A 22,079-nucleotide genomic window follows, 5' to 3' on the forward strand; every position below is an offset into this window, starting at 1 on the left:
GAAGGGCTCCACATTCAAGTTGGCATCTAAATGTTCCTCCTCGATCCCCCTCACAGGTCACTTTTTAATACGTCCATTGGTAGCTTCACCATCACTATTGGCTGTTTTACAGAAAATACACTTTCTTTGGTAATGCATACACCTCATTTGATTAGTTTACATTTTGACATTAGGACCCCTGAGGAAGAAAGGAGTGTTCTTCGAAATACGGACCATGTAGGGACCATATTCTTTGGTTTTTTTGTACATCATTTCTGCAATTCTGTTGGATTTTTTTTTTTGCTTGTGCAAGCCAGAAACACTCCATAGTAAGAATGTCCAGAAAAAAAACAAAGTTGGAAAAACTGTGAATCAAAGTCCTTCCCACTTAAAATTAAATTGCTGGTTACTATTAGTTGATAATGTTTTCCAAAGCTTTGCTGCTTAATATTCCCACGTGGAATTAAAAGATCTAATTGTATCCTCATAGGAGGCTGTTGAACGAAGGGCTGAAGTTAGGAACCAAAGTGGTGAACTGGGTCAGAAACTGGCTGTCGGACAGACGCCAGAGGGTGGTGGTTAATGGAAGTCGCTCGAAGGAAGGAAAGGTGACTAGTGGAGTCCCTCAGGGTTCGGTGCTGGGGCCAATCCTGTTCAATATGTTTGTGAGTGACATTGCTGAAGGGTTAGAAGGAAAAGTGTGCCTTTTTGCAGATGATACCAAGATTTGTAACAGAGTAGACACAGAAGAGGGAGTGGAGAATATGAAAAAGGATCTGCAAAAGTTAGAGGAATGGTCTAATGCCTGGCAACTAAAATTCAATGCAAAGAAATGCAGAGTAATGCATTTGGGGATTAATAATAGGAAGGAACCGTATATGCTGGGAGGAGAGAAGCTGATATGCACGGACGGCGAGAGGAATCTTGGGGTTATAGTGTTTGAAGATCTAAAGGCGAAAAAACAGTGTGACAAGGCAGTGGCTGCTGCCAGAAGGATGCTGGGCTGTATAAAGAGAGGCATAGTCAGTAGAAGGAAGAAGATGTTGACGCCCCTGTACAGGTCATTGGTGAGGCCCCACTTGGAGTATTGTGTTCAGTTTTGGAGACCGTATCTGGTGAAAGACGTAAGAAGACTTGAGGCGGTCCAGAGGAGAGCGACTAAAATGATAGGAGGCTTGCGCCAGAAGACGTATGAGGAGAGACTGGAATCCCTGAATATGTATACCCTAGAGCAGTGTTTTTCAACCGCTGTTCCGCGGCACACTAGTGTGCCGCGAGATGTTGCCTGGTGTGCCGCAGGGCCGCCGGGCCCGGAGCTGACAGGGGGCCCGAGGCAGGGGCGCCAGTAGCTCGCCAAGGCAAAGTGAGTCGATCACCCAGGACTCACTTTGTCTTGGCGATCTAATCTATCGAGCCGAACAGTCTTCCTCTCCCCGACGTCAATTCTGCAGTTGGAGAGGAAGTTCGGGCCAGCCAATCGCTGCCTGGCTGGGCGGAACTTCCTCTCCGATTGCACAATTGACGTCAGGGAGAGCATGCGTCCGCGTTGGCTTTGGGGCCTGTTATCCATTGGTGGGTCCTGTTCCCCGATGGCAGCGGCAGTGGCAGTGGCTTGGGGAACGGCAGGGAGAAAGAAAGAAAGGGGGCAGGCAGGGAAACGGAAGGAAAGAAGAGAAACAGAAAAAAAGAAAGAAAGGTCAGGGAGAGAGGAAGAAAAAGTTGGGGGAGGGAATGAGGTGTGGAGGAGAGAAAGCATACAGGCTGATAGAAGGGAAGAAAGATTGGATGCACAGTCAGAAGAAGAAAGTGCAACCAGAAATCACCAGACAAGGTAGGAAAAATGATTTGATTTTAAATTTAGCAAAGTGGAGGCAGTATTACCACAGTTTTCAAAGGAATTTGCCCAAATAACTTAATAGTTAACTGGGTAAATTCCCAGAGATGAAAACTTCCCTTCACTTACTATGCACAGTTCTGAATTTATATCTGCTGTCTATATTTTACAATATGGTCCCCTTTTACTAAACCGCAATAGTGGTTTTTAGCGCAGGGAGCCTATGAGCGTCAAGAGCAGCGCTGGACATTCAGCGAGCTCCCTGCGCTAAAAACTGCTATTGTGGTTTAATAAAAAGGATGGAGGGTATATTTGTCTATTTTTGTATGCTATAAAAACCAAATACAGAGAGAGACTGAGAGCTGTTGACGAAGAGCTACGTGTGTGTCTTTCTTCGATTCCAGCCAGAATATCAGCTTTGTGTTCAGCCAAACAGGCCCAGGTTTCGCACTGAATAAAGTATTTTATAATTTTTATAATTTTTATTTCGTAATAAAGTAATTATAAAATACTTTCTTTGTGTTTATTTGATTCCTATTCAAGAGAATTACTTTATATATAGTCAATATAAGCAGAGAGTTAAATTTTTTAACATTTTCTAATGGTGGTGTGCCTCGTGATTTTTTTCATGAAACAAGTGTGCCTTTGCCCAAAAAAGGTTGAAAAACACTGCCCTAGAGGAAAGGAGAGACAGGGGAGATATGATTCAGACGTTCAAATACTTGAAGGGTATTAACGTCGAACAAAATCTTTTCCAGAGAAAGAAAATGGTAAAACCAGAGGACATAATTTGAGGTTGAGGGGTGGTAGATTCAGGGGCAATGTTAGGAAATTCTAATTTACGGAGAGGGTAGTGGATGCCTGGAATGCGCTCCCGAGAGAGGTGATGGAGAGTAAAACTGTGACTGAGTTCAAAGAAGCATGGGATGAACACAGAAGATTTAGAATCAGAAAATAATATTAAATATTGAACTAGGCAGGTTACTGGGCAGACTTGCATGGTCTGTGTCTCTATATGGCCGTTTGGTGGAGGATGGGCAGGGGAGGGCTTCAATGGCTGGGAGGGTGTAGATGGGCTGGAGTAAGTCTTAACAGAGATTTCGGCAGTTGGAACCCAAGCACAGTACAGGGTAAAGCTTTGGATTCTTGCCCAGAAATAGCTAAGAAGAAAAAATTAAACAAACAAAAAAAAATTTTAATTGAATCAGGTTGGGCAGACTGGATGGACCATTCGGGTCTTTATCTGCCGTCATCTACTATCTTATGTTCTTAATGACTGGATACCGAAAAGTGTCATTATTTCTTAAGTTCAAAGATGGGCTATTTGAAAAATAAAAGTGTTGGGGCATATATGCAGGAGTTTCTCTAAAATGTATTTTAAATAGTATACAATAGAATTTATAAAGTATTCTCCCTCCTATAGGTAACCCGTGTAATTCTCATAGGTAAGGTGAAATCTTATCACTTTTCTTCAATCTGAAGATTAATCTAATAGCTGTATTCTGTAGAAGGGGCTCTCGGGGAAGACAAGGCCATAGCGGAGAAATGAAATGAATTATTTGCTTTGGTCTTCACCGAGGAAGATGTAGGGGAGTTACCAGTGCCAGAAATTAGAATGTGACCTAAATTGAACAAGAATGTCATGATGATATTAAAGTGAAAAGATCCAGGAACAACATACAGAAATATTTCCTGACCAAAAGAATATCAGAATTGTTTTAAAAACATGGGATAAGTACAGAATATTGTTAGCTGTAGGGAAGCCAAGGTAAAGACAGATCCTAACAGAAAGGCAAAATGAACAGGTCAGATGGGCCTTTCTTCTCACTCTGCCTCTTCTCCCTAAATGCAGAAAAGAAGATAAATGTGTAAAATGTGAGTGTGTTTCTGTTACATTCTTTTTCATCGTTATAACCTAGTTTGTTTTTTTTCTTTTACTAGAGCAGAAGATACTAGGTTAAGGGTATTACAGCCAGAACGAAAGAAGTTATCCTGCCGTTGTATCGGGCGATGGTGCGCCCGCATTTGGAGTACTGCGTCCAATATTGGTCGCCGTATCTTAAGAAGGATATGGCGTTAGTCGAGAGGGTTCAAAGGAGAGCAACACGTCTGATAATAGGTATGGAAAACCTGTCATATTCTGAGAGATTGGAGAAGCTGGGTCTCTTTTCCCTGGAGAAGAGGAGACTTAGAGGGGATATGATAGAGACTTACAAGATCATGAAGGGCACAGAGAGAGTAGAGAGGGACAGATTCTTCGAACTTTCGAAAAATAAGAGAACAAGAGGGCATTCGGAAAAGTTGAAAGGGGACAGATTCAAAACGAATGCTAGGAAGTTCTTCTTTACCCAACGTGTGGTGGACACTTGGAATGCGCTTCCAGAGGACGTTATAAGGCAGAGTACGGTACTGGGGTTCAAGAAAGGATTGGACAAATTCCTACTGGAAATGGGGATAGAGGGGTATAGATAGAAGATTACTGCACAGGTCCTGGACCTGTTGGGCCGCCGCGTGAGCGGACTGCTGGGCACGATGGACCTCGGGTCTGACCCAGTGGAGGCATTGCTTATGTTCTTATGTTAAAATGGAGACCGGTGGCAGGCAGCTATAAGGAGAATACCCAACTGGCATTTCAGTTTGATGACTGAACCTGCAGCTATGAACTCCTGAGTCTGATAAACACAGCCATATGATCTCAGAGGCCCAACAGATTGGGGTCAGAACTGTATTTCACCCATGACTCTGATCCTGTTAGCAACTGGATGAACCAAAATAAAATGCTTCCGTTTCCACATACTGTCTTTACTAAACTTTAGAACATAAGGATTGCCGCTGCTGGGTCAGACCAGTGGTCCATCGTGCCCAGCAGTCCTCTCATGTGGCGGTCCTTAGGTCAAAGACCAGTGCTCTAAATGAGTCCAGCCTCACCTGCGTACTTGTCCAACTTTCTCTTGAATGTCTGAAGGGTGTTTTCCCCTATGACAGCCTCCGGAGAGCGTTCCAGCTTTCTACCACTCTCTGGGTGAAGAAGAACTTCCTTACATTTGTACGGAATCTATCCCCTTTTAACTTTAGAGAGTGCCCTCTCGTTCTCTCTACCTTGGAGAAGGTGAACAACCTGTCTTTATCTAGTAAATCTATTCCCTCCATTATCTTGAATGTTTCAATCATGTCTTCTCTCAGTCTACTCTTTTCAAGGGAGAAGAGGCCTAGTTTCTCTAATCTGTCATTGTACTGCAACTCCTCTAGCCCCTTAACATAGAACATAAGAATTGTCGCTGCTGGGTCAGTCCAGTGGTCCATCGTGCCCAGCAGTCTACTCATGCGGCGGCCCTTAGGTCAAAGACCAGTGCCCTGAGTCTAGCCTTACCTGCGTACGTTCTGGTTCAGCAGGAACTTGTCTAACTTTGTCTTGAATCCCTGGAGGGTGTTTTCCCCTATGACAACCTCCGGAAGAGTGTTCCAGTTTTCTACCACTCTCTGGGTGAAGAACTTCCTTATGTTCGTACGGAATCTATCCCCTTTCAACTTTAGAGAGTGCCCTCTCGTTCTCCCTACCTTGGAGAGGGTGAACAATCTGTCTTTATCTATTAAGTCTGTTCCCTTCATTATGTTGAACGTTTCGATCATGTCCCCTCTCAGTCTCCTCTTTTCAAGGGAGAAGAGGCCTAGTTTCTCTAACTTCTCACAGTACGGCAACTTCTCCAGCCCCTTAACCATTTTAGTCGCTCTTCTCTGGACCCTTTCAAGTAGTACTGTGTCCTTCTTTATGTATGGCGACCAGTGCTGGATGCAGTATTCCAGGTGAGGGCGTACCATGGCCCGGTACAGCGACATGATAACCTTCTCCGATCTGTTCGTGATCCCCTTCTTATTCATTCCCAGCATTCTGTTTGCCCTTTTTGCCTTTGGGTCAGACTAGTGGTCCATCGTGCCCAGCAGTCCACTCCCACGGCGGCCCTTAGGTCAAAGCCCAGTCCCCTAACTGAGACTAGCCTTACCTACGTAAGTTCTGTTTCAGCAGGAACTTGCTAACTGTCTTGAATCCCTGAAGGGTGTTTTCCCCTATAACAGCCTCCGGAAGAGTGTTCCAGTTTTCTACCACTCTCTGGGTGAAGAAGAACTTCCTTATGTTTGTACAGAATCTATTCCCATTTAACTTTAACTCTGCAAAATGGGAGGAGGGGTAGCACTATATACCAAAGATGACATTAAAGTCATCAGAATCGCAGATGTCAGGTACACAGGGAATCCCTTTGGGTGAATTTGGCCAGGGGGAAGGACAAATGCCTGTATCTTGGTGTAGTATACAGACCCCCAAGACAACAGGATAACCTGGATATGGAATTAATCGGGGATATAGAGAATATCACCTTGCATGGGGACACAGTATTGTTAGGTGACTTCAATATGCCTGATGTGGACTGGACCACACTTTCCTCTGCGACCAGCAGCAGCAGGAGGCTATTAAACTCTATTCAGGGAGCAAGACTCAGGCAACTGGTATTGGAGCCAACAAGGGATCGGGCAATACTGGACCTGATACTTACCAATTGAGAAAGTGTCACAGAGGTCTCGGTGGGCGACACGTTGGCCTCCAGTGACCACAACATGGTATGATTCAATCTCAGGAAAGGTTTCGCCAAATCTAACACATTAACCAAGGTCCTTAGCTTCAAGGACGCCAACTTTGAGGGCATGGGGGATTTCATCCATCAGGCGCTGCATAACCGAGCAGAAACAGATAATGTAGAAGTAATGTGGTCAACTCTGAAAGCTACCATACAAGAAGCAACCAACCGCTATATAAAATTGGTAAGTAAACGGCAAAGAAACAATAAGCCACAGTGGTTCTCTGCAGAGATCTCAGACCTCATAAAAGAAAAGAAAAGAGCGTTCATTTCTTACAAACAATCAGGGAAGCAGAACTCTAGAGAAGACTATCTGGCCAAGTCAAGAGCCGTCAAAACAGCGGTCAGAGAGGTCAAATTCCGAATGGAGGAGAATCTAGCGAAGAACATTAAGAAGGGCGATAAATCCTTCTTCAGGTGTATTAGTGACAGAAACAGAAACACAGGCGGGCCTTAGGAAACCAGATGGGAACTATGTAGAATCGGACTCCGAAAAAGCCGAACTTTTAAATGAATACTTCTGCTCAGTCTTCACCCGTGAGGCACTGGGATCTGGCCCTCAGCTGCAGACAAGGGATAGCTCGAAATTTCGAGTTTAAGCCCAGCAATGTCCACTGTGAGCTGTCTAATCTCAAGGTTAACAAAGCAATGGGGCCAGACAACCTACACCCCAGGGTACTCAGGGAACTAAGTGATGTCTTGGCGGAACCGCTATCTGTGCTCTTCAATCTCTCCCTTAGTACAGGTAGAGTCCCATTGGACTGGAAAATGGCTAATGTCATTCCATTCCACAAAAAAGAATGCAGGACGGAGGCTGCTAACTACAGACCGGTGAGTCTCGCATCAATAGTGAGCAAGCTAATGGAAACTCTAATCAAACACCAATTGGATACGATCCTGAATGAGGAGAATCTACAAGATACCCGTCAACATGGATTTACCAAGGGGAGGTCCTGCCAATCCAACCTAATCGGCTTCTTTGACTGGGTGACGGGGAAGCTGGATGTTGGGGAGTCCCTGGACATCGTATACTTGGACTTCAGCAAAGCATTCAATAGCGTACTACACCGCAGGTTGTTGAGCAAGATGAGCTCTATAGGATTGGGAGACACATTGACAGCATGGGTTAGGGACTGGCTTGGAGGTAGGCTTCAGAGGGTGGTGGTAAACGGCACCCCCTCCGAAATGACGGAGGTGATCAGTGGAGTGCCGCAGGGCTCGGTCTTGGGCTTGATCCTATTCAACATCTTCATAAGGGACTTGGCTGAGGGGCTTCGAAGTAAAATAGCGCTATTCACCGATGACGCCAAATTATGCAATGTAGTAGGCAAGAACACAACAGACAAAAGCACAGTGCCGGACGGAAACTCAAAGCCCGACAGTTTGGTGTACGACCTACTCCTACTGGAGCGCTGGTACAAGTCCTGGCAACTAAGTTTCAATACCGAAAAATGTAAAGTCATGCACCTTGGCAGCCAAAATCCATGCAAGACTTACACCCTTAATGGTGAGATCCTAGCGAGGACTGTAGCAGAACGTGACTTAGGGGTGATCATCAGTGAGGACATGAAGACTGACAAGCAAGTGGAGAAAGCTTCATCTAAGACTAGACAAATCATAGGTTGTATACGTAGGAGTTTCGTCAGCCATAAGCCCAAAGTCATTATGCCATTGTATAGATCCATGGTGAAACCCCATCTGGAATACTGTGTACAATTCTGGAGGTCGCATTACCGCAAAGATGTGCTGAGACTTGAGTCAGTCCAGCGAATGGTCACCCGAATGGTCTCGGGACTCAAGGATCTCCCGTATGAGGAACGGCTGAAAAAATTGCAGCTATACTCACTCGAGGAACGCAGAGAGAGGGGAGACATGATCGAGACGTTCAAATATCTCACTGGCCGAATTAAGGTGGAAGAAGATATCTTCTTTTTCAAAGGCCCCATGGCAACAAGAGGGCATCCGTGGAAAATCAGGGGTGAGAAACTACACGGTGACACCAGGAAATACTTCTTCACCGAAAGGGTGGTTGATCACTGGAATAATCTTCCACTACAGGTAATCGAGGCCAGCAGCGTGCCTGATTTTAAGACAAAATGGGATTGTCACTTGGGATCTCTTCACAGAGAAAGGTAGGGGAGGGTTATTGGGGTGGGCAGACTTGATGGGCCGTGGCCCTTATCTGCAGTCTATTTCATGTTTCTATGCTTATTTCTGTATGTTTTTCTTAGATAAAGGCCAAATGGCCCATCTAGTCTGCCCATCCACAGTAACCATTATCTCTTTCTCTCTCTGAGAGATCTCACGGGCCTATCCCAGGCCCTTTTGAACTCAGACACAGTCTCTGCCTCCATCTCATCTGCCGGGAGACTGTTCCACGCGTTTACCACCCTTTCTGTAAAAAAGTATTTCCTTAGATTACTCCTGAGCCTATCACCTCTTAACTTCATCCTATGCCCTCTCATTCCAGAGCTTCATTTCAAATAAAAGAGACTCGACTCATGCGCATTTACACTACGTAGGTATTTAAATGTCTCTATCATATCTCCTCTCTCCTGCTTTTCTTCCAAAGTATACAGATTGAGATCTTTAAGTCTGTCCCCATATGCCTTATGACGAAGACCACACACCATTTTAGTTGCCTTCCTTTGGACCAACTCCATCCGTTTTATATCTTTATGAAGGTGCGGCCTCTAGAATTGGACACAATATTCTAAATGAAGTCTCTTCAAAGTCATATATGTCAGCATAACTATTGCTAGCAATCAGCATTTTCAGTTGGCATAACTAATGTCAGCAAAGGCCTATAGGAAATTATATCAATCTGACCTTGGCATGTGAATGCAGATAGACCCTGAGTGCACAGAATTCACAGAAAGCAGCCCTAAAAGATGGTTTCAAATAGCCCTGATTAAATCATGATTAGCTAAAAGGTGTTAATGTCTGATTAAGAGGGTGCTTAGGATTATTATGGGTCCAGGTGCACAGATAACTAAAGTTAATCAGAAACTATTGTCAGAGACATACTGGAAATCACATATGACTTCAGCCTATTATTCTTCTGTCTAGCACAAGTTTACTAAGGAGGGGGAGATTTAACTTCTATTGAAGCTCAATAGTTTTCTATATTCAGAATAAGATTCCAAGCTATAAAAGCCTCTTTGCAATACAGATCTATCTCTTTCTCTGTCTATCTCTCTGTCTATTTCTCTGTCATGATCACACTTGGCTCACTTGTTTTATCTTGCAGTCGAGTATAGACACTAATATGCATGCTCCAGATTGGCATCACAGTCATTTCTTATCTTTCTATCTTTTTATCTTTCTCACCTCTTCCTTTTAGGACCCCTGAGGAAGGCGTGTTCACCGATACATGGACCATGTAGGGTCCGGTTTGAATTTTATCACTGTATTTTTTTAAACTGAATTTTCATGTTTTTATATGTCAGTGTATAATAAATTATCTCTAGAACATCTGTATCCACAGTTTTTTGTTTTTGTTTTCATTGACGGATAAAAGGTTTTAATCATAATATAACGCTGTACAATATTTCTCTCTCACATGGATTACTTTGTATATTCCAAATAATCACAGTTTGTATATATAATTAGTTGTTTTCCAATTTGTATTAATTGCTGAATTGTTATAGGACAATATTCAGCCGGGGACAGTGAGCATTGTCTAAAATAATAATAATAATAACTTTATTTTTGTATACCGCAATACCACAAAACAGTTCAGAGCGGTTTACAGGCTTAAATATTTACAGGTTTAAAATCTATTTCTATGAGGCTGATTCCCTCTTCACATCTAAGAACGTACAGTCTAGGCATAAACTAAAAGTCAAAAATAACAGAGCAGAAAATGCCAATATTTTTTCTCAGGAATGTCTGCTTGATAGTTGCTCCTTCCGCCACTCCTGGACATTCATATACACCTTCATTTTGTACCTTCTGTGTGAATCTTTTTATATTTATCTAATGTGATTTGCATTTAGGATTTGCCCACATTTTGACCAGTATGAAGCCTCTTGTACAGATTTAAATGCGATTGCTGAATAAAGCTTTTATCACATTCAGAACATGTATATGGTTTTACTCCAGTATGAATCTGTGCTCTTTTAAATTTGATTGCCATTTAAAGTTTTTACCACATTCTGAACTAGTATATGGTTTCTCTCCAGTATGACTCCTCTCGTGAATATTTAAATGTGATTGCTAATTAAAGCTTTTACCACATTCTGGACAGATAGATGGGTTTTCTCCACTATGAATCCTTTCAAGTTAATTAAAATCTTATTGCTGACTAAAGCTTTTACCACATTCTAGACATATATAGGGTCTCTCTCCAGTATGAATCCTCTTGTGCCTTTTTAAATCTGAAGAATTACTATATCTTTTACCACATTCTGGACTTGGCCTCTCACTCTCATGGATCTTCTGAGGACAGTTTAAACCTGGATGAGATTTGAGGTATATGACAGTAGGCCTGAAGGTGTGAGAAAAGTATGAGAATAAATTTAGTGGCCAGCGTGCAGAGATCTGCCCTAAATCACTGCCTATTTTTGTAAGCTCCACTCATGAATACACAGGCACATGCTGGCCCCAGAACTGATTACATCCCATGGAGCATCATAGACAATCTCCATTAAAGCCCAACTTCAGAACTGCTCGTGGGAGATGTCAGAACCATGTTGGTAGAATGTGTGGGGAAGGTAGCCACTGATATATTTACTGACGTGGTATCTCAAATTATATCTATGATATTTTAAAAAAAATTTACACTGAAAGTAAAAAATACCAAAGATATATAAGAGAGCAAGAAATGCCAATATTTTCTCTCAGGATTGTCCCTTCTTCCACTCCTGGATATTCGTATACACCTTTCTATACCTCCTCTTTGAGTCCTCTTATGCCTCATGTGACTTTCATTTAAGTTTTTACCACATTCTGACCAGTATATGATTTTACTCCAATATGAGTCCTCTTGTGCATTTTTAAATTATAGTGCTGAGTAAAGCTTTTGCTACATTCTGAACAGGTATATGGTTTCTCTCCAGTATGAATCCCCCTGTGCGTTATTAAATGTGATTGCTGATTAAATCTTTTACCACATTCTGAACAGGTATATGGTTTCTCTCCAGTATGCATCCTTTCGTGCATTTTTAAAGCCGATTGCTGAGTAAAGCTTTTCCCACATTCTGAACAGATATATGGTTTCTCTCCAGTATGAATCCTCTCGTGCATTTTTAAAACTGATTGCCGAGTAAAGCTTTTTCCACATTCTGAACAGGTATATGGTTTCTCTCCATTATGAATCCTCTCGTGCATTTTTAAAGCTGATTGCCGAGTAAAGCTTTTTCCACATTCTGAACAGGTATATGGTTTCTCTCCAGTATGCATCCTCTTGTGCATTTTTAAACTTGAATGCCGAGTAAAGCTTTTCCCACATTCTGAACAGGTATATGGTTTCTCTCCAGTATGCATCCTCTCATGTATTTTTAAAATTGACTGAACACTAAAGCTTTCCCCACATTCTGAACAGGTAAATGGTTTCTCTTCAGAGTGAATCCTCATGTGCATTATTAAATGTGTTTGCTGAGTAAAGCTTTTCCCACATTCTGAACAGGTATATGGTTTCCCGCCAGTATGCATCCTCTCGTGCATTTTTAAAGTTGATTGCTGAGTAAAGATTTTCCTACATTCTGAGCAGGTTTCTCTCCAGTATGAATCCTCTCGTGCATTTTTAAAGCTGAATGACTGTATCTTTTACCACATTCTGAACAGATATATGCTTTATCTCCAGTATGAATCCTTTCATGCATTTTTAAAGCTGAAAGATGACTGTATCTTTTCCCACATTCTGAACAGACATATGGTTTCTGTCCAGTATGAATCCTCCTGTGCGTTATTAAATGTGATTGCCGATTAAATCTTTTCCCACATTCTGAACAGGTATATGGTTTCTCGCCAATATGCATCCTCTCGTGCATTTTTAAAGTTGACTGCAGAGTAAACCTTTTCCCACATTCTGAACAGGTATATGGTTTCTCTCCAGTATGAATCCTCCTGTGTGTTATTAATTGTGATTTCCGATTAAATCTTTTACCACATTCTGAACAGGTATATGGTTTCTCTCCAGTATGCATCCTCTCGTGCATTTTTAAAGCTGAAAGATGACTGTATCTTTTACCACATTCTGAACAGGCATATGGTTTCTGTCCAGTATGAATTCTCTTGTGCGTTATTAAATGTGATTGCTGATTAAATCTTTTACCACATTCTGAACAGGTATATGGTTTCTCTCCAGTATGCATCATTTCATGCTTTTTTAAAGCTGATTGCTGAGTAAAGCTTTTCCCACATTCTGAACAGGTATATGGTTTCTCTCCAGTATGAATCCTCCTGTGCGTTATTAAATGTGATTGCTGAGTAAAGTTTTTCCCACATTCTGAACAGGTATATGGTTTCTCTCCAGTATGAATCCTCTCGTGCATTTTTAAAGTTGATTGCCGAGTAAAGTTTTTCCCACATTCTGAACAGGTATACAGTCTCTTTCTGGTATGAATCCTCTCAAGTCTTCTTAAATTTGATTGGTGATTAAAACTTTTGCCACATTTTGGACTTGTGAATGGCCTCTCACTCTCATGGATCCTCTGGTGACAGTTTAAACCTGTTTGATGACAAGAAAAGTTTTGTATCATAATATAAAGATGTAGAATGTTTATCTCTCATTTGGATTATTTTGTGCATTCTTAGATACGATATAAAATCTTTAATAAAGCATTTCTTAAGTAATTCATTTTATTCCTGCTTGTATTAACCCTTTAATTGGCAGATGGTGAAAAGTTGTTTTTACATGACTTGATGTTGAACAAAAGCTAAGTAATTTGATTTAGGGGTTTTTTTTCAAAACATAACTTTACCAATCTCCTAAGGGGACTCGGGACAGAATATATTTATTCAGATCCTCAAACATTTTCCCTCACAATCTATCTAATGTACCTGGGAATTATAGCATAAAACAAAACAAGGGTGTCAGTAGAGGTGATGTGTTGAGAGAGCTTTCAGGAATCTTCAGTTTTTTGGTTTTTCTTTATAACACACTTTACTCCCTTATATGAAAACAAACAGATTAATGCCTGTTGATTAAAACAGGCTACACAACAAAAGAAAAAAAGAAGACCCAAAAATCCACAGAAGAATCAATCCAACAACAAAAAAAAAAACAACCTGTGGATGTTGATTTTTTTTTTGTGCCATTTGTGTTTTGCATATAGACAAGTACACTGTTTTAGGTCCATTTCTCTATTTGTGCATTTGACATCAATTGGACCCCTAAGAAAGGCGTGTAGGGTCCGGTTGGACTTTTTCATATGTATTTTTATTTTCAGAATATCAGCATTCACAGGTCTTTTTGTTGTTGCATTAAAATAGGCTGGCAAAGATCAAGAAACTAATAGCATATTATGGGTCAACAGTGTAGTAGTTCACTGCTCTCTATTAAAATATTCAGGGAAGCGCTACCACACAGAATTCAGATGTAGTTGAATGCAATTGTCCCTGCCAGGCAATCAGCTAGGGCAATGATTGGCAAACCGCGGCTCTTTAGCCACTTGAGTGCGGCTCTGCTAGCTAGAGCAGGGGTGCCCAACCTGCTTCCCTTCCCTGTAAAGAGGACACTGAAGCGCCGGGCCAACCAACCTCTGGAACTTCCTCTCCAACGTTAGAATTGACATCAGGTGGGGAAGGTTGGTCGGCCTGGTGCTTCAGCGTCCTCTTTACGGGGAAGGGAAGCAAGGAGAGCGGCGGTGGCGGCTTGTTCCCCGATGGCGGTGGCTTGGGGGAGGGCAGGGAGAAAGAAAGAAAGGGGGGCAGGGAGACAGAAAGAAAGAAGGGTGACAGGAGACAGACAGAAATGGAGCACGGAGAAAGACAGACATACAGAAAGAAAGGGGACATAGAGAAAGAAAGAAAAAGTTGGGGGAGGGAATGAGGTCTGGAGGACAGGAAGCATACAGGAGGCTGAAAGAAGGGAAGAAATATTGGATGCACAGTCAGAAGAAAAAAGTGCATCCAGAGACTCATGAAATCACCAGACAACAAAGGTAGGAAAAATGATTTTATTTTCAATTTAGTGATCAAAATGTGTCCGTTTTGAGAATTTATATCTGCTGTCTATATTTTGCATAATGGCCCCCTTTTACTAAACCACGATAGTGGTTTTTAACGCAGGGAGCCTATGAGCATCGAGAGCAACGTGGGGCAATCAGCGCAGCTCCCTGCGCTAAAAACCGCTATCATGATTTAGTAAAAAGGGAGGGGGGTATATTTGTCTATTTTTGTATAGTTGTTCCTGAGGTGACATTGCATAAAGTCATCTGCCTTGACCTCTTTGAAAACCCGTGGAATATAAATGATAATTAATATTTTCTGTGCGTACAGTGTGTTTTGTGTTTTTTTAAATGTTATTGCTGGTAGATCATTTTGACTTGGTCATTTTAAAAGTAGCTCGCAAGTCCAAAGAGTGTGGGCACCCTTGAGATGGAGAATGACACGTCACCGATCAAACATCTCCCTCCTTCCCCCTTACATTACCATGGCAATTTTCTAGTTTTTTTTTTTCCATATGCCAGCTGCTCGAGCCAGCTTTCATCAAGTCGTATGTGGCTGCCGAAACTTCTCCTGTGATGTAACCGGAAACAGGAAGTTGCATCAGAGGAGAAGTTTTGGCAGCCACACATGCATGACTTGATGAAAGTCGGTTCGGGCAGCGGGAACACAAAAAAAAAAAGAAAATCGCCATAAAAGTAAGGGGAGGGGAGGGAGGGTTGCTGCTGAAAGACATCTAGTAATCCTTGCAGCCTTGACTGTGCAGGGAATTATTTTTGTAAAATCATGTTTTGTTACTGGCATTATTTAGACTTTAATTTCTATGAATGAATAGAATGAAAATGATATAAAATTGCTTGCTTGTTTTTATATGTGTGCGCTGAAGGAAAGTGGAGAGAGAGTGGGCTGAGGATGCTGAAGGGAAATGGGGAAGAGAGAGTGGGGAGAAGACGCTGATTTATAAATTGACAATTGTACAGAATATTGTTTCTTTTTATACTTTAATAAGTTCAGTATAAAACTATTTCAGGCTTGTGTGGATGGGATCAGATGGTTTGTGGGAACGGGGACAGAGCTCACGAGGATGGGGACAAAGTTTTCCCCCGTGTCATTCTCTAGGCTCTGCCACAAATCGATTTTGACTATGTGCGGGTGAGCGGAGTGTCATTAAATATGTTTTTTGTCATATTTATATTTTAATGTAAAAAATATTTTTGGGCAATAAATAAAATTACTATTATTATGATATCTGGTTTTATTGAATGTTAGTAGCTAGTTTAAAACGACTCCTAAAAACATGGTTCTTGAAAAGAAATTTGGCTCTCAAAAGAAATCTTAATCGTTGTACTGCTGACCTTTGGCTCTTTTGACTAATGAGTTTGCCTACCACTGAGTTAGGGTGTTCATTTTTATGTGCGTCAGGAAAGGAGGCTATGAATGTCGCCACTGTACATCCGCTTCATTTCAGGGTCTGACCTGACTCCACCACTGCCTGGATCGTGCTGGGATGGTCAGCGCTGCTACTGCTGTTTGTATGATGGACCATTTCCTAGTGATTGCTGCTCTGCTCCTCTTTTTGGACTTTCCCGAGTGACCCAAACATGTCATCTCTACTCGCCAAAGAGTGATTCTAAAACTGAATCGGGTCTTGCTCCTTGGGGTGAACTCTCGGGAGGGATTGGGACTTTGCCTTTGCTTTCTTTAAATTCCCTGGCTTGCTGGCTGCCTAGTTAGTCTCACTGCCAGTTGCCTTGCTAAGAAGGGTATCACTAATATCGTTGTGTACGTTGCTATCTTGTCTTTGCTGGGGGTGGCCACCGTGTGTCCTGCTTATGCCACCCCCACCTTCTAGTTTAAACGCCTAGAAACCCATGGCGTGAATTTCTCAGCAAGGATCCTTTTACCTGTCATTACAATATACTCTCTTGTTTTTCCATGTATTTCCTCATCCTCCTCTGTACCTAAAGCCTTCGTGATGACACCAGGCTCTGAGCCACCTATTGAAGATCTCACTATTTCCTACTCTTCCCTCTTCTTTTCCATATGTAGGCAGTACTTCCGAAAAAGCTACAGTCTTTACAAAAAGGTTTCAACCCCTCTCCTGGCTCCCAAAAAGCTTTCTGCACCACAAGTGGGGTATTGCTGGTGCGTCATTGAACCCAAATGGATAACAACATCAGCTTTAGAATTCCTAGATTCTTTCCTAATTAGAGATAATATTTGTTTGGGATTCTTGGAAGCCGAGGATCCTGGGAGACACTTCACTATTTTAGGCTCCTTGACTTGTGTTCCAAGGTGATGGAATCTCCTAACAGCAACAATTTTCTGGAATGAGCTTTCTAGTGCTTTTCTTCTGGAGTTACCTTCACTAGTTCTGGTTCCATCTCAATTCTTGACTATTGGGCTGTCTATATATTATTCTCCCAATTACACTGGCTGCCTATCGCTTAGAGAAGACATTTCAAGATCCTGATTCTGACCTTCAGAGCACTTAGAGAGGGGACCCCGGACTATCTGGCAAAGGAAAGTATACCCTATGTGCTGGGGCGAACACTTTGCTCCCTTGATGACCATCGGCTGGCCAGACCATCTCTCTCCTGGGTCACTGGGACTCTAGAAGAAACGATGCTTTTTTATTTCATGCCCCCATTTTGGGGAATGCTTTGCCCCTAGATCAGTTCAAAGTTAACCTTAAGACTCATTTGTTTTGAAAGCTTTTTCTTAAAATTTTTAAGGACGGCAGGAGCAGGGCAGAAATCACTAGGTCCTATGTCCCATCTTTTTCCCCAGTATATCTGAACCTCTTCTGTTATGTAATTTATGGAGTTATTTCTAACTTTCTGGATTTTTTATTAATTATTTTGCAAATCCTCTAACTTGGCAGGTCCAAAATTGTGTAATTCATCAAGTATAATGAATCAACAAACCTTTTCAGCGTGGTCTAAGCCATGGGCAGCCTCTCCTCCTGCTTAAAACATGCTTTTCTCAGCTTCAGTATCTGGCCATGGTTATTTTTAGGATCTTCATTAAGAAATGCTCCCAATTAGGAGATTTCGTGCACTCAGTAGTTTTCCTAGTGTGTTCTCTGGTGTGGAATTAAAAGAGACGGCAATGACATGGAAAAGCCCAGGACATATCCCATGTCATTAAACTAAAGCAAGCAGAAAAGACATTTGGTGTCTTTTGGTTCGCCAGTAATAGTGTCTCCTCTTTGCAAATGCTACACACGTGTGACCCACTGGAGCACCATCAGAAACAAGGCCCCTTTTTTTCATAAGAGTGTGCCACATTTCCAAATAGTTCACACTCTTGCTGATATTGCTCCTGAAACAAAAATCCAGAGAAACTATAACAAAACAACATTTTTGGGCTGCCCATCCCTTGGAACTAATGCTGTGATACATTCACCTTTCGTTTGGAGCTTTTTCTACATTGACAACACAAAAAGGGTCTCACCCTGGGGCGGATTCTCTTGAGCAATAATAAATGATATATCTTACCAAGGCTTTCTCCAGTGGTGTCGCATAGAATGGATTTCTTTCCTTTCCTCTCTCCCTGGTGGAGTTGAAAAGCCATTTGGTCGCCGTTTTTACTTCGTAAGGGTCTCTCTTCTCTCGGATGTCTCTGGAGCTCAGGGATGTTTGTGAGTTCCCTGTCACTTTTCTCACTCTCAGTGACTGCATCCAGGGAGTCTCTTGCAGGGTCTCTCGGCTTCTTCTCCGATTCCTGTTCATAATTCCTTGTGTTTTGACCCTCATTCCTCTGGGAAATATTCTCACTGACATTTCCTGATTGTCTTGGGATGGGCTCAATTTCTAGAAGCCAGTTTTCTTGATTCTCCTCCCTCTTCGTCTCCTGCACTGCCTCAGTATCTGCTGGATAGAAATAAAAGAAGGTAATCGCGCTTTAGTACTAATGATCAAGAAACAACATTTTCTGGGCTCAGACGACTACATGGGATTTCTCATGTTAAGGAAATTCTGCAATAAGTCTTTAAACCTTTCTCTTCTTTTTAAAATTAGGTTATGAAACTAATTTTCCAATTAGTAATAAACCTAAAGTGAAAAATAACAATTAAAGAAAGGTATAAAGGAGCAAATACAGCCCACGAAGATATCAAAACAGGAACTCGCCCACCCACAACTACAGCCAAAGTCTTCTTCCCGCCTACAACCACCTCTGATCGCATGTTCCTTTTCTCAAGGAAAATTCTAGAGCTGCCTGGGATCCAAAAATATATAAACTTTTTGGTTTTAAAGCAAGTCTAATAGTTACAAGAGAACTCCAAAAAGAAGATGCTCCCAAAGAAAGAGCAAGAAAAGATTTAAACCAAAGCATGTAATTGCCAGTCTGGGGGCTTTTAATTTACTAATATTTATTTATTAAGTATACTTGATATTAATACAAAAACTAAACAACAATGAAACAGGAACCAGTAAGGTTGATCCCACAGTGACGTATAAAACTCTACCATAACATTAGAGCTCCCAAAATGCTAAAGAATAAAAATGAGTTCAATCTATCGTAGATGACTTTCTAACCGTAAATGCTGGGGCAGAGAATTCTACATGGCTGGTGCCCTATAAAGGAACGTTGATCCTCTAGTCTAGTAGGATCCAATTTGGCTCGTGACAGAGACAGGATAAGACGGTTCTGGTTCTGGGATCTTAAAGTGTGTGTGGGACGATAAGGGATCAAAAAGTTTCCCAAGAAACCTCAGTAAAAGGCTGTGTGTGTCAAAACCAACATCTTCAATTTGGCTCGATAAAAATATGGTAGCCAACGGGCTTCCTTCTGGAGTGGAGAAAAAGGCAAAATCTCCCATAAAAGTCTTAATAGCTGTATTTTCAATGTTTTGGAGCTGAACAAAGAAGGAACTTCAATAATCAAGTCAACTCAAGGCAAGACCATGAATCATCTTGTAAAATAAAAACTTGACATAGGCCATAATTCCCAAAAATAAGAACATAAAAATACCCTTACTGGGTCAGACCAATGGTCCATCAAGGCCAGTAGCCCATTCTCACGGAGGCCAATCCAGATCACTAGCACCTGGCCCAAACCCAAAGAGTAGCAACATTCCATGCCACTGTCTTCATAACAGGCTATGGACTTTTCCTCCAGGAATTTGTCCAAACCTTTCTTAAAACCAGCTATGCTATCTGAACTACTGATTAATCCTGGCGGAATTCTGAGCAAAAAATTTGCAAATTCTGAAAGTTTGACAGCATTTAAACAATATTGTTAAAGCACCTTATTGTGATCCTTTGTGCAGCGATGGAAAGGCGACGACTGATCTCTACAACATACACCAAGAGAAGAACCCTGACACAAGCAAACCTACACGCAGATCTCAAAATGAGAACCCCAATCTCGCAAATCCTATCGTTACTATATATCAACTGCATTGCAGTAACCCACTACCTCACACAACAACACACCCCACACAACAACAAACGAACACACATAGGGACACCACCAGAAGATCATACCCATTTTTTGAACAAACGCAATAAGAACAATAAACAAAGGAAAAAACCTCCTCGCAAAGCAAACATCACATCAAAACTGCCACCTCAATCCCAGGCATGTATGTTAACGCAAGGTCAGTAACAAATAAACTGCTCCTCTTAAATGAACTAATCACAACCAATAACATAGAAACGTGGCTTGAAGAACAAAATAGCCCAGAACTTCCGCACCTGTGCCTGCAAGGATACAACATACTCCAGATCCCTAGGAGGAGGACTAGCAATAACCTACAGAGACCATCACAGAATTGGACTCAGCCATCCACCCACATCGGGAATACATAACCTGCAAACTAGAGGATAAACCCAACTCCACGCTATACAACCTAGGAATTCTTCTGATCTACAGGCCCCCAAACCCCCACTCAAACACAGTCTCCAAACTGTTAGAAATAATAGCAAACCTGGCATGCCAACACACCAACCTGCTCATCGTAGGAGATGCCAACCTACCTCTCGAACTGACCAACAATAACGATGTCTCTAAACTCAGGTCCCGAATTGAAGACTTTCAAATCACTATCGTGTCCTCAGGTCCAATTCACGAAAAAGGACACATGACCTACTTGCTACTACCCCCGCCAACCTCACCACAAATGTCAAATGGTCCCCTATCCCCTAATCCAGTGGTAGGCAATTCCAGTCCTCGAGAGCCGGAGCCAGGTCAGGTTTTTAGGATATCCACAATAAATATGCATGAGATAAATTTGCATCTCAAGGAGGCAGTGCTTCAAATCCATCTCTACATATTCATTGTGGAGATCCTGAAAACCTGACCTGGCTCCAGCTCTTGAGGACCGGAATTGCGTACCCCTGCCCTAGTCTGACCACCACCTTCTCAAATTCAACCTGAACCTCACAGTAGAAAACCACGTAAATAAAATAGCAAAAGAAGTAAAAACTGATACAAAAAAACTCAATACAGATCTCTTCTGGAGACAAGTAACGACATCTCTGATCTTCTCCTCAAACAGCGCTACAGCAATGCTAGACTGGAACAAGTCCATAATCGATACTTTGGATGTTCTCTCCCCCTACGCCCCCACCAAATACTACAAAGCCGGACCTCCCCCTGGTACACAGAATCACTAAGAGCAGGAAAAAAACTATGCAGACGACTAGAAAGGAGAAGGCGAAAGAAGAGAGCACTAAACCAAAGAGGGTTATGGAGAGCAGCAATCAACAAATATAAGTTCAACATATCAGAAGCCAGGAAATGCTATTATGCCAACATAATAGGAACCGGAACCACCACCAACAAAAAACTATTTCTCCCCCCCCAAACAAAACACTACAGATCACCTCTACACACCCACAGCCCAAGAGCTAGCAGATTACTTCCTGAACAAGATCAAAACTGTAGCCAGCAAGTCAACAGCACAAACACATCCCAGAATGACACCTGAACAATCCACAGAAACCAGCAAGGCCGGTCTCATCTGGTCCACCTTCACAACCCTGTTTATCTCTGACACACAAAAACTATTAAGCAAACTGGCCACCCGATGCAAGACTTAGACAACTGTCCCCCCTCCTCACAACAGCGCCCAAGGAAATTATCATAAGGATCAACTCCCTTCTGAACAAATCCCTAAACCAAGGATGCCTACCGGAAGAAATGGGAAAAATAGCTCTAACCCCAATTCCTAAATCTTCTAACTCCTTCAAATTACAGGCCCATGGCTGGCATCTCCATTCTCACCAAACTTCTTGAAATCCACATAAACAAAAACTAACAGCATACATAGATGCCTTCTTCAGACACAGTTCGGTTTCAGACAACAGCACAGAACTCCTCATCCTGACCTTACTAACCAAAATCAAACAACTTCTAAGTACAAGCCGTCAGGCCATATTCCTTCAAATTTGACATATCTGCAGCTTTTGACTCAGTCGATCATCAATTACTCTTGGCAAAACTCTCTGAGACAGGGGTAATAGATACGGTACTGTGCTGGTTCATTGACTTACTCATGAACAGAGAATACACTC

General features: G+C 42.0%; 1 protein-coding gene and 1 pseudogene across 1 annotated transcript in view; both read right to left on the reverse strand.

Moving 5' to 3' along the window:
- LOC117355248 (oocyte zinc finger protein XlCOF6-like) overlaps nt 1–22,079 on the reverse strand; it is a 127,599-nt gene that overhangs the window by 95,989 nt on the left and 9,531 nt on the right. The window lies entirely within an intron of this gene.
- Nucleotides 10,121–22,079, reverse strand: part of LOC117355286 — a 194,238-nt pseudogene continuing 182,279 nt past the window's right edge.

This window comes from Geotrypetes seraphini, chromosome 2, assembly GCF_902459505.1.
Source record: "Geotrypetes seraphini chromosome 2, aGeoSer1.1, whole genome shotgun sequence".
Taxonomy (NCBI): Eukaryota; Metazoa; Chordata; class Amphibia; order Gymnophiona; family Dermophiidae; genus Geotrypetes; species Geotrypetes seraphini.